We start from the raw sequence: 13915 nt of genomic DNA, 5'->3' as shown, positions 1-13915 counted from the left end.
TATACACTGTAGTTGGTTGTTTATCTTTCAGGGGTTACTGACTTTGTTCTGCTGCAATTTGGTTGTGAAGTGATGGAAAAGATGAGTCTAGAGTTTTTACTATTCTGCCATCTTGTCAGATTCTCCAAAATTTAATTTTTAGACAGTCATCACCATGTTTTCTGTGTTAATGTCATTTTGGATTTTAGCACAAATCCGTACTTCCCAACAAATATGTGGAACCAAGCTTAGCTGAGGTTTCACCATTTTGTATATCCTCCACCTTGATATGTTAGTCCTTGTCCAGCCGCATTCCGGAGATAGTTTCAGCAGTCACAACCCTCACTCCACTTGGTGACGAAAAAGCAGACCACCGCAGCCACCAATGAGGGCAGTCCTATCCATAAATGGGACAGTATCTCTAACCGTCCAATCAGTTTGAAACTGTAACCGCGTGCGCCAAAATGCCTTTGTAGTAGCCAATGAGTAATTGCCAGCTTCTTTCAAAATTCACGCCGCTTGTGACCCTATAATAGACCCCTGCTTCCTCTGTTCGGGGCTCTTGACCTCTGCCGTTGCATTGGTGCGTGTCGAGGGCCCGGACTCGAGCCCGTAATAAACTCCCTTTTGCATTTGCATCAGCTGTCTTTGGATTCTTGGAGGCTATGCTCACCGAGTATGCTGATCTTGGGCACGACAAAATACACAACAGTTTATTCTGTTCACCTTAATTCGAATTTTATTGTTTTTATCCTTCAGAAAATCATCTTATTTCCTTGATTCACTTTTGTAATTCACTATATTATACAGTAGCAGAAACAAATAATATGCGAATTTCACTAATATAGATAATAACATGAAAGCACTTTAGCAAACTTGATCTGCTCCTTTTAACTGAATATGAACCAAGTCCAAGTCGTTTCACTCACAATACTTGAGTAACCAAGGATAGGATAATCATGAGACACTGAGAATACAATGAATTGGCATTTCAGATTTTTCTCCTTAAGATACTTTTGATTCCCAAAGAGAAAACTTTTAAAACATTACTTGCCTATCTAGTTTGGTCTCTCAACTTCTAACCCTCATTGCTTCACCCTAACTGGGAAACTTCAACTAATATAGTAAAAATCTTCAAGATTAATATTCTCCCCCAAAATTTATAATCATGTGCTATATAACCTCAGACACAAATCTACCTCATATTTCCCCTGCCATCCATAACACTATTGCACTAGGAATTCAGGCTCAATCTCTAAGTCTTTTATGTCCTCTTTCTGCCATATCTACTGCTACTACTGTAGCTCTATTATCCTCTTAAAGACAAGATTATTTTCTTAATATTTATGTTTAAACTACAACTGTCAATGTGGGCTTACTTTAAGAGCTAATATGATCCAAAGCTGCTTAATAACATAGTTGATACTTGAACCCTGACTTTTATGGTCTGATCCTTTTGTGCAGTCATTGTTTAGAGATTAGTCTATGACACAAATGACCATGACATCAAATTGATTCTTCAAGTCCAAGTTCATGCCAAGTCTCTCTTTTCATCTCTAGTGCAACCACCCAAACACAACTTTCCTATGAAAACAATGTTCTCCACTATTAAATCTCTCCAATATGACCATAATCCATTTGCATACTTCTATCATATTGACTTTAAGATTATGTTCTATTTTGTCACTCTCCAACATAAGAAATTATCACCAATGGCCAAGTGAATAAAATTTTAACTCTTAACATTTAAGAATGTTCTATAGTTAATAAACTATTAGATAATAAAAATTTGAACTAAGGATTAGGTGAGTAAACTTATCCCTTATTGAGTTATCCTACTTCTAATCTATAGAATCAGGACTAAATCAAACAAACATTCTAACTAGTTATAAAATCACACACTATATAATACAATAGTATTATCACAAAATGACCCACAAAATTGTTACATGCCTGTCTTTCAAATTGTAACTGCCAGTACTAAGTGTATTCTCTGTTTTTCAGTCCAATGAAACTATTGTCACCCTACAAAAAAGAATTTTGCAAATACACTTATAAAAATTTTTCCCCTACCATTCTTCTTTGTGCATGATACTTAACTTTCATCCCTAACAAAATAATGTCCATATATCATGCTTACATCTTCCACAAAATTTTTCTTTTTTTTTTTTTTTTTAAAAGATTTATTTATTTATTTATACAAGCACTGGGTACAGTCAGAAGTGCTGGAGGGTGAGAGAATTCACCAGAGCCAGAGCGGGGAGCAGAGCAGGCAAAAGGACCGAAGTACACTGCTGATGGGAGCAGCGGGCGGCAGGAGAGGTCTGTGCGCCATGTAGGACCCTCCTCCGGTGGCCGGGGAGCAGCCAGGGATCAAACCAGCGCTGCAGAGGCTGCGGGCAGCTTCGCAACCCAGCGCTCAACTGCCAGGCCACTGGGGAGGCCCAAAATTTTTCTTTTTTTAAAAAATTATTTATGCATACAAGAGCTGGGGTACAGGACAGAGATGCAGGGGGTGAGAGGATTCACCAGAGACAGAGTAGGGAACAGAACAGGCAGACTGAGTGAAATACACTGCTGAGGGGAGCAGTGGGTGAGTCAGGAGAGGTCTGTTGTGCCATGTGGGCTGCTCCCTGGCTGGCCAGGGATCAAACTTGTGCTGCAGAGGCTTTAGATTGCTTAATAGTGAGGTGCTTAACCCCTTGTACCACCAGGGAGGCCCCCACAAAATTTTTCTTAACCAGAATAATGGCGTTCAATAAATTGCCAAAGCACACGTATTTTGCTTCTCTTGGAACTCTACACTCTAGACATTACTGCTATTTTTTTCAGAAAACACTATGTATTTTAGAGCAGTTTTATGTTCACAGAAAAATTAAATGGAAGGCATAGATTTCCCATAGATCCCCTGCCTATGCAAAATTTTACCCACTATCTACATCTCATACCAGAGTAGTACATTTGACACAACTGATGAAACTACACTGTCACATGAAGAGTCCATAGTTTATTTACTTTTGTTATTTTATACCCTGTCGGTTGAACAAATATACAACATATATTCATTAGTATAGGATCACAGAAAGTTGCTACACTGCCCTAAACATTTCCTGTGCTCCAGCTCCTTATAACTCCTCTCTAACTGCTACAATCCTTCATTGTCTTTCTAGTTCAGAATTTTCCAAGGGGTCATATTATGGAAATTATATATTACCTAACCCTTTCAGATTGACTTCTTTCACTTGGTAATGTGCATTTAAGTTTTCTCCAGCTAATTTCTCTACAAAACTAAACAACATTCCATTCTTCTCATGTACGGAAGTTTATTCATTCATCCACCTACTGAAGGACAGACATGTTGGTTACTTTCAAGTCCAGGAAGAATTATGAATAAGTTGTTATAAACATCCTCATGTAGGTTTTTGTATGCACATAAGTTTTTAGATAATTTGAGTAAATACAAAGGCATACAATTAATGGATTGTATGGTAAGAATATATTTAGTTTTGTAAGAGGTTGCCAGACTGTCTTCCAAGGTGGTTCTACCATTTTTATTTTCATTAACAAGGAAGGAGTTCCTGTTGCTATAGATCCTTACCAGTACTTGGTACAGTCAATATTTTGAAATACACTGGGTAGGCATAGTATCTGTCTTTTTGTCATCCATAGAATGCCTTGAAATAATTATTAAATACTAGGATTGTAGGAAAAATTGAAATTGAAAAGAACTGTATCAATTGCTTGCAGGAAGGTGACTAAGCTAGAATGACAGAGCAAGTCATTACTAGCATTGTTATCATTTTGTATGTTTGCAAATTATATATATACAGATTATATATAATTATACATATATAATGCATATATAGGTATAGGTATATACTGGTAATATTTGTTTGTAGACTATACTCTTTAGAGTAATGAAATAGATTTGTGACCCTAGATACATAACCTTAATGTACTATTATTGGTGCTTTGTTTGCATAGACTGAAAGAGATTAAAGAGAAAATGGATATATTTCCAATATATTAACTCCTACCCAGGTCCTCCCAAAACCTTGATTAATGGTAACTTGACACTCAAATTTAATTAATTCAGCAAATATTTATTAAGCATTACTAATATTAGGTATTATTATAAAATAAATAATATACTATAGGCAACATCAAGCAGCTTCTATTAATGACAAAGTTAATAATTTACAGGATATCATATTTAAGTTTTTCCTCTATATCTAACAGACTGTTTCAAGATCATATGTTCTTCAGTATATTTTCAATTAAAGTTCCTTTAGTTTAGAAATAAATAAGTCTAAGGAGATTGAGGTTAAAATTTATTGAGCAAAGTTAAAAACATTTACTTTATTTCAATTTCTCACTTGCATAATATGTATTTTTAAATTTTGCTAAGACTGTGACATACCTGAATCCAGAAGACTCAGATATTTGCACTTGGAGATATATTTAAGCATATTTTGCTTGTTGTTAGGACCTCTTCAGGTTTCTTTTTCAAACTACATATAGGGCAATATTTTTTTAATTTAAATTTAAATAGTAGAAAATATATATATGATCCAGTGAATACAGAAAGTATCCAAATGAATTTCAACAACTCTCTGTTTTGGCAGGAATTCAGATTTTTAAACAGCAGACTTCTGTCTAGAATTATATTCTATATAAAGAGGCAAAACAGATTGATTGATATTCATTCACCATAATTTATAAGAGCTGAGAATGCTTATCTCTTGATAAGGATGACTAGAGGACATCTGTAACAGATCACATGAAAATAAAATCTTGGAATATAAATTAAAATAGTCTCTTAAAATGTAATGCAATCAGAAAAATGATAAAAATGATCGTATATCCCATATGCTCTTATATAAATGTCAAAATAATTACAAGTTGATAAAATTCTATTGTTTATATAGTCAATATTTATATAAAAGTGTTGTTTTTTATATATTAAGGTAGAATTACCCAGACATAATAAATGAGATGTTATACATAAAATGTTGGTAAAACTTATTAGCTTATAGAGTGCCGTCTTCTAATTATCCTGTGGTATATACTCAAACTGAGAGGATCAGGTCAAGGAAAGAGTCCAAAGACAGCATTAATATACAAAAATAGTGAATGAAATTTTAGGTTTTGGTAGTTTACAATAGTAATAATATCTTTATTTAAAAACATATATAACTGCTTTGATAGTGATTTTGTTATTTTGCATTTTATTACAGTCACCTACATACGTCCCACTCTAAAGAAGTACACTGATATCATTTAGAACAGTACATTATAGGAATTACTTTGCATTTTGAAGTGTTATAAATGGTATTTTATGCATAGGTCTGGCACACAAGTAAAACTGATTCATATGCAATTATAAAAATAGGAAAACAAGGCCAAAGAATCCATTGGGGCCTATGAGTCATAATATTCCATGTTATTTAAAAGTTATGAAGATTTTTCTCAAAAACCATTGAGTAAGCTAAAATAGTTTATAATCATAGCAGAAAGCAAGAACTCAACTTTAGCTGTGTTTTCTTAAAAATATGACTATATAATTATGGCATAATTTCACAATGTCCAGTACATATGTGATAAAACAGGAAAATTCCATAAATATTTGAGTGTATCTCTACCAATTTTAGTTATGATGTTTTAGAACATACTGTCAGTGGAAAAACAGTAGTCATGTTACACTTTAATTCTAAGTTGTGTAAATATTTGGATAAGTGAGGTACATAATACTGAAGAAAAAAAATACACACATTCTGTATTTATATATGTGATAAAAGATAAAATCTGATCATTGTATTTGTAAAACTTTTTATGTAATTAACAGAATAACCACCTTAAAATTAATTACACAGTTAGTATTTTATAAACAGAACTTCCCAGAGGCAATGCTGTTCCAGATTTTGTTCTGAGTCAAGAGTGTATTATCATGACCCAAGTACTTCCATTGGTCTCTTCTGCCACCTTCCCCATATTAGCTATAACTTTCTGATCACTGAAAGATGACTTCTGAAGTCCTAGGTTTCACACTATGTGGTGCCACACCCAATAAAGAAAAGTGTTTTCATCTCTTTATTTATGAAGAAATTATTTGGTCTCACAAAAGATTTTTCCCTATGTTCCACTAACCAGACTAAATCTTTTTTAAAAAAAGATTTATTCTTTTATACACACACACACACACACACACACACACACACAATAGCTGGGGTACAGGCCAGAGGCGTGGGAGGATTCACCAGAGACAGAGCTGGGAGTAGAACAGGCAGGCAGGTCTGCCACACTATGTGGGAATCGAACCCCGGCTGCAGAGGCTGAGGACAGCTTCATAGAGCTGCGCTCAACCCACTGCGTCACTGGGGAGGCCCAGATTATGTCTATCTTTAAAAGCCCTAGCATCAAGGGACACTGAGTAAAGGAGGGGGCAGGGGAAAAAGGGAGAAGGATCAAAACAAGGGGGGTGGGAATTGTATGGGGACTATAACCAAGATGAAAATGCATACATTGTGCAAAAATGAAAAATGATGTAAAAAATATATAAAATTAAAAAATATTGAAAAAAAAAGAAATACATGCAGATATTTAACCCATACAATGGGAAATCAATCTGCCAGAAGAGAAGGATCAAAAAACGAATAAAGATTGGAGGGATTATTTCTAAGTCTGCCACTTCCCTAGTTTTGTCTAATTTACCCTACATTGCTCAAAATTCATCTACTTACATGTCCCTCCCCACAAAACACCCATTTTTTAAATAACACCCAGTTATTAACTCTCGTGCAGGAGATATGGCTTATTTTGATGTGCTAATCATCATAGGTACATATTTCCAACATATTCAGACTGCATATTAGAGTGCTTAAATCTTGGCTAGACTTTTAAGCATTCAAAATTCCTTGCTGGCATCTGCAAAAACAAAGTACTCTCATAGGTTTGTTACTCTTCAAGATTTACTGTTTTTAGTAAAAAAAAAAAAAAAAAAAAAAAAAAAAAGGAAGACTAAAGAAGGAAAGCAGCTAAAAATGTTGTTGCATTTATATATTTATCTTATAAATTGCTTAGGAAAAAAATTTAACCAATCCTAGCATCATTAAAAGCCTTTATTCAAAATTCAAATATCAAAAGTTGTTAGACATTTCCATTTTACCTGGTTTGTTTTCAAAGAGTTACTATGTTAGCTCTATCACCTTCATAATGTTTGTATGATAGGGTTATGGGTGACTTTTTTGCAGATAATTAATGTAGAAACTACTAACCTAAATGCAAATATCTTTTAAAGAGCTAAGATTTAACATACAGATATTATCTCCCACCTAAAATTCAAACTGATTCAAAGTTTACAGTGAGAAGGGATTTCCAAATTACTTACCAGAAACTTGTAATTACAGCCTTGTGATAAATCATTTACAGATGAAATTGAAAAAGACACTTTAAGAAATTACTAACAGCTTTCATGAAACACTAAAGCATGACTGTGCCAATTTCCTCAAATGTGCAATTTATAGATTTTATTATGTCAAATGGCATCACCTGTATAAGCTTTTTCTAATTACTCTTTCTCAAAATTGAAATTAATAAAAAGAATCTGAGGAATCACAAATAACAAAGTTAATATTTATCCACATTGAAACCCAAGCAGCTAGGAGAAAATGGAAGTTATAGACCTTATTGATTCTATTAATACAAAATAATGAGACCAAACTCAGTCTGTGTAAATTTTGGGTCTGTAGCAATAGATGGCAACCTTTTAAAATCATAATATACCATATTTTCCTTTTTTAAAATGCTAGTGTTTATAAAACAAATGATACCTTTTTCAAAAGAAATATTTACAAGTGGACATATATGTTGTACATTCCATTAGTAATGGTCAAAATATGTAAGACCTTAGTATATATATATTTCCTTGTCTAGAATTCTTTGTAAGCATTGCTTCAATAGGGTCAATTATTGTGACACTGTTAATCAAGTGCACAAATAAATTAATCTTTTATTTAAAAAATAAAACCCCTCCCATAATAAAAAGAAAAAATTTCTCTCTCTACAAGTTAATTTCTGCCCAACTTTATCAATAAAAAGAAAACTTTGGTAGAACATGAAAGAAATAGTTCTATTCTTAAAGACCTATAAAAAAGGCCCCCAAAAAGCTTGTTTTCTGACCAAAAAAAAGGTGGGTATACACCTTTTCTCTTATTTCTTATGCTTGAAAGATATGTGAATTTAAAAAGAACATAGTACCTTGAGGAATGTCTATGCTATACATATTATTTCCCTCATATTCCTTGAGGACACAGGGAGACTTATTTATACTATTATACATAGTTCACTGAACGCTTAAAGACTAAAGAAGAGAGATGCATAAGTATGAGCACATACACTAAGGATAGTCACCTAGATTATACACTCTAACATCTTGTTTCAATTAAAGTATGAAAATATCATAGTATCTTATGTGAATTGGTGATCAAGGCCATTTGGAAACCACACCCATTCACATTTTAAACTGTGCGGAGTAAGAATCACAAAGTAGCTTTGGATCACAACACAACTCAGTAAAATTTACTGTAAATGGCATGTCCTGAGAGTGAAAATGACATTACTGAACTATTGTCTGTAGAACATGAATTTTGATCAGATGTTCACAGCAGGGACTGGAGGGCCCCTAAGCAAACATTTCTGAGGAGATTTATTCACACTTTGTTAACTGTAAAACATAAGAATTTGAAGCAAGCTTTCATGCAATAGGAAGACTATTTGGTATTTATATAAGTAAGCAGAAAGGGACTTCCTCCTTGCAAATTTTACTTATTTCCTATCAACTTTTGGTTTTCTCTGCTTAGGAAGCCCTGCTTAAAGGTTCAAGAAACTAGATAATATTCAGCAAATGAATATTTACTACAAATTGAATGATTATAGTTTAGTGATATATGGTATGCAAACAATTTTATAACTCCCTAGATATTTCTGGTAACACTCTTTAAGATGATTTTGCTAAATTGGTAGGCAGATATTTTAATGATTTTGTAGATAGATGTCTGCTTCCCTATAGTCTCCTAAATCTTCTTAACAAGTAGATATAGCTAAAGTTTTAAGTCCTGCTTTTTCTGTATGAGGAGTTGCGATTTGTGTAGATCATTAACTATCATTTACATAGAATTATGTGTTGATGGAGAAAACTATATAAATGTATGCTGACATAAAATTATAACACTCAACAAGGGGATCGATTACGCAAGTTTCAGTGATAGTAAATGTACTATTTCACTTAAATATTTTTTAAGAAAAGGAAATGGAATCTGAAAACTATCTTATTTCTGTTAATATTTTTAAACCAATAGATAAAAATGACATTTCAGAATTGAATAGATTCATAGATAAAATCTTGTTCAATCCATTTAGAGTTCAGCTAGGTAAGGATTAAAGGAGAGGCAAATTTTATGACTTGTCAATAACAAACACACATGTATTGACTGACAATACTCTGAAAGAACAGAGACCTCCCTCAGTTTTTATTCAACCTTTACTTTCTGCTTGCTACATGCCAGGCACTACACAATTATGGAGAAAATCTTAAACTCTGCCTGTTCCATGAAAGTAAGCTCATGGGAATGACAAGCTTTAATTAAATAATCACATTAACACACATTATCATAAAATGAAATAAGTGTTAAGAAGGAATGCTAACAAGACAGAAGCCTATCTTTAGGTCTTAGAAGGGCATCTCCTGAGATGAGACTTGAAGAATGTATAGGAGTTGACTCAGCAAAAGGGCTTATGGGAGAGTAGTTTAAATTCCCCACTGAGGAAACAACATATGCAAATAAATTTTGGGGGTGGGGAGGATGGGGGTGAGAGCACCATGAATTTAAGGAAATGAACAATAACATGAACATGATAACATGAACAACAGAAACCACCTATTTTGAAGTGAGAAAAAAAATGGATCAAAAAGAATTAGCAGAGCTTCAATATTTGTTGGGTGGAGGGAAGCAAAAGTTTGATTTCATGGGAGGACCTCTGAAGGCTGTGTGGAGGCTTCCTTTTAAAAAGGCATTTACATGTAAACTTCTCCCATACTAACATCTCCCTCAAGGTATAGAGAAGACATAATCTCCTTATCTCTTTTCAATGGAGAAGACAGAACTTTAATCTGCATACCTATGTTTACTGTGCTTTCCCTTGCAAACTCCCTAAATGACCTTCCCTTTCTTCTACCCTCCAACCTCCCTTTTCTTAGCTAAGCTGTTCAAAAGTGGGTCTGAAACCATACTCAGTTTTATTGGATTTACCCAAGAATACAGGAAGTGGTGCATGTTATAATTAAACTTCTTTTTGACCTTATCTCTTATCAATTGGTTTGGTGCTAGTCTAATTATTTCCCAGCATAGAAGAACCCAGAGTGATACGGGATAAGTACCTTTGCACTCCAACATGAGTCACTGACATCCCAGAAGGGAGACAGAGAATGATGTAGAAAACATAATGGATCTTAAGTGTTCTTATTACATCCCCAAAGAACCCCTGGTAATTAAAAAATGCAATATTATTACCTCAATATTATTGTCTCTATTCACTGTAGTGTACATTAAATCTATCTACTACTTATTTAGTGCTTATTTACTACTCATTGCAAGTTTGTGTCCTTAGACAACATCTGTCCTACCCCACCAACCCCATCCTCTGGTAAACACCATTTTACTTTGTTTTTATGAATTTGACTATTTTACATTCTACATATAAGTGATACCATATATTTACTTTCTGTCTGATTAATCTCATTAATATAATGTATTCACAGTCCATCCAAGATGTGATTGATGACAGGATGTCTTTCTTGCTCATAACTAATATGCCTCCCTCCCTCTGTGTGTGCATGTGTTTGCATGCATGTGTATCTCACATCTTTATGCATTTATCTATTGATGGACACTTAGGTTGCTTTCATATCTTGACTATTGTGAACAATGTTACAATAAATATAGGCATGCCTATATATCTTTGATATCCTGCATCCATTAAAAACATCAAACTTTCCAAGAGACTAATAATTAATTATTCTAATAACTAAAAAAGATATGAGGTGCCAATATTACTACAATGGTAGTCATAACATGTAAGTGTATCAAGTTTACATGTTGTCCACTTAACTTTACGCAAAGTCAAATGTATTTTCAGAAAAAAAACTGGTACTTATTTGAAAAAAAAATTTGAGAAATGATGGGCAAAAACTTCTTAAAATTGGTGGGAGACATAAATTTGTGCGTGCGCGCACACACACACACACACACACACAAATCCCAGCAAGATCACTGAAAACCAAAGATAATAAATACAAAGAAATTTCCATGTAGTTATATATTAGTGAAACTGCTGAAAAGTAAGTAAAGATCATCTTCAGGGCAACTAAAGAAAAAACAGATTCCATGTGGAATATTATGGATTAATATGGATTTTTCATCAGAAAACATGCAATTAAAAGTTAGTAAAAAGACATTGTCTGAATGTTCTGAAAATTTTCTCAAAAAAAACCACCTTAGACTACAAGACCAATTAGTAGTTGAAAGGGAGTGGTAGGTTAATTGGGAAAAAAAGGTCAACTATGAATGGTAAATTTAATGTAATATATACAGATGTTGATTAATAATGGTTCATACCAGCAACATACACAATGTTATAATGCAATGTTACTTCAATTGAAAAATATATTTATTAGTTTTGCTTTTGTTATTGACTTCCCTTTTTTAGGTCTTTAAGAATAGAACTATTTCTTTTATGTTCTACCATAGTTTTCTTTTTATTGATAAAGTTGAGCAGAAATTAACTTGTAGAAACTCTACAATCACCCAAAGCTAGATAAAGAGGAAATAGAACACCTAAACAGACCAATTACAAGCAGCAAAATTGAAATGGTAATCAAAAACCTCCCCAAAAACAAAAGCCCAGGACCTGATGGATTTACAAATGAATTCTACCAAACATTCAGAGATGAATTAGTGCCTATCCTTCACAAACTCTTCCAAAAAATTGAGAAGGAAGGGACAATACCAAACACTTTCTATGAAGCCAATATTACACTAATACCAAAACCGAATAAGGACAACACAAAAAAGGAAAACTACAGGCCAATCTCCCTAATGAACACTGATGTAAAAATCCTCAACAAAATTTAGCTATCAGAATCCAACAATGTATCCATAAGATAATTCACCACGACCAAGTTGGATTCATTCCAGGGACACAAGGATGGTTCAACATCCGAAAATCAATCAACGTTATCCAACACATCAACAAAAAGAAATATAAAAACCATATGATAATATCAATAGATGCTGAGAAAGCTTTCCACAAAGTTCAACACCCATTCATGATAAAAGCCCTTGAAATTCTTGGGATACAAGGAACATACCTCAACATCATAAAGGCCATCTATGACAAGCCAACAGCCAGTATCATTCTCAATGGTGAAAAGCTAAAAGCAATTCCATTAAGATCTGGAACAAGACAAGGATGTCCATTCTCACCACTGCTTTCAATATAATACTGGAAGTCCTAGCCAGAGCAATAAGACAAGAGAAAGACATCCAAGGAATCCCAATAGGAAAAGAAGAAATCAAACTATCACTATTTGCAGATGATATGATAATATACATAGAGCACCCCAAAATCTCCACAGAAAAACTAATTCAACACATCAATCAATTCAGTAAAGTGGCAGGATACAAAATCAACACGCAAAAGTCAGTAGTCTTCCTATACACAAACAATAAATCTGAAGAAGAAGAAATCAAAAAAACCATCCCTTTATTATCAAAACAAAAAAAATCAATATTTGGGAATAAATCTAACAAAAAGAGGTAAAGGACCTATACAAAGAAAACTATAAAACCTGTTAAAAGAAATAGAAGAAGACACAAAGAAATGGAAAGACATCCCTGCTCATGGACTGGAAGAATAAATTAATTAAATGGCCATCCCTACCCAAAGCAATATACAGATTCAATGCTATTCCAATCAAATTTTCAATGTCATCCTTCAAAGAAATAGAACAATTATTGATGAAATTCATATGGAATCACAAAAAACCCCGAATAGCCAAAGCTCTACTGAAAAAAAAAGAAGGAAATGGAGGCATCACACTCCCAGACTTCAAACTCTACTACAAAGCCATAATCATCAAAACTGCATGGTATTGGAACAAGAACAGACATACAGACCAATGGAATCGAATAGAAAATCCAGAAATAAACCCACAGATTTACGGTCCACTAATCTTTGACAAAGGAGCAAAGACTATGCATTGGAGCAAAGAAAGTCTGTTCAATAAATGGTGCTGGGAAAACTGGGTCGCTACACGCAAAAGAATGAAGCTTGACCACTACCTCACACCATACACAAAAATCAACACAAATGGATTAAAGAACTAGACATAAGACCTGAAACCAAAAATACATAGAAGGAAATAATAGGCGAAACACTACGTGATTTGCACATCAAAGACATCTTTACAGACACATCATCACCCAAAGCAGTGTAGTGAAGGCAAAGATAAACAGCTGGGACTACATCAAATTAAGAGCTTCTGCACAGCAAAAGAGACAATAACAAAAACAAAGAAACCCCACCAACTGGGAGAACATTTTTGCACCCAACTAATGATAAAGGGACTGATCACAAAAATCTGCAAAGAGCTAATGAGACTCAGCAACAACAAAGAAAATAATCCAGTCAAAAAATGGGCAGAAGAGCTAAAAAAGAAACTTCTCTGAAGAGGAAATGCAAGTGGCCAACAGACATATGAAAAAAATGTTCACATCACTTGTAACAGGGAATGCAAATCAAAACTACCATGAGATACCATCTCACACCAGTGAGAATGGCACATATTAAAAAAAACTAGCAACAACAAATGTTGGCGAGG

General features: G+C 33.8%; 1 protein-coding gene across 4 annotated transcripts in view; it reads right to left on the bottom strand.

Moving 5' to 3' along the window:
• Positions 1 to 13915, bottom strand: part of NOL4 (nucleolar protein 4) — a 307016-nt gene that overhangs the window by 267458 nt on the left and 25643 nt on the right. The window lies entirely within an intron of this gene.

This window comes from Talpa occidentalis, unplaced genomic scaffold (genome assembly GCF_014898055.3).
Source record: "Talpa occidentalis isolate TD23 unplaced genomic scaffold, MPIMG_talOcc4v2.1 talOcc4.13, whole genome shotgun sequence".
Classification (NCBI taxonomy): Eukaryota; Metazoa; Chordata; class Mammalia; order Eulipotyphla; family Talpidae; genus Talpa; species Talpa occidentalis.
This window is presented reverse-complemented; position numbering and strand designations above follow the sequence as displayed.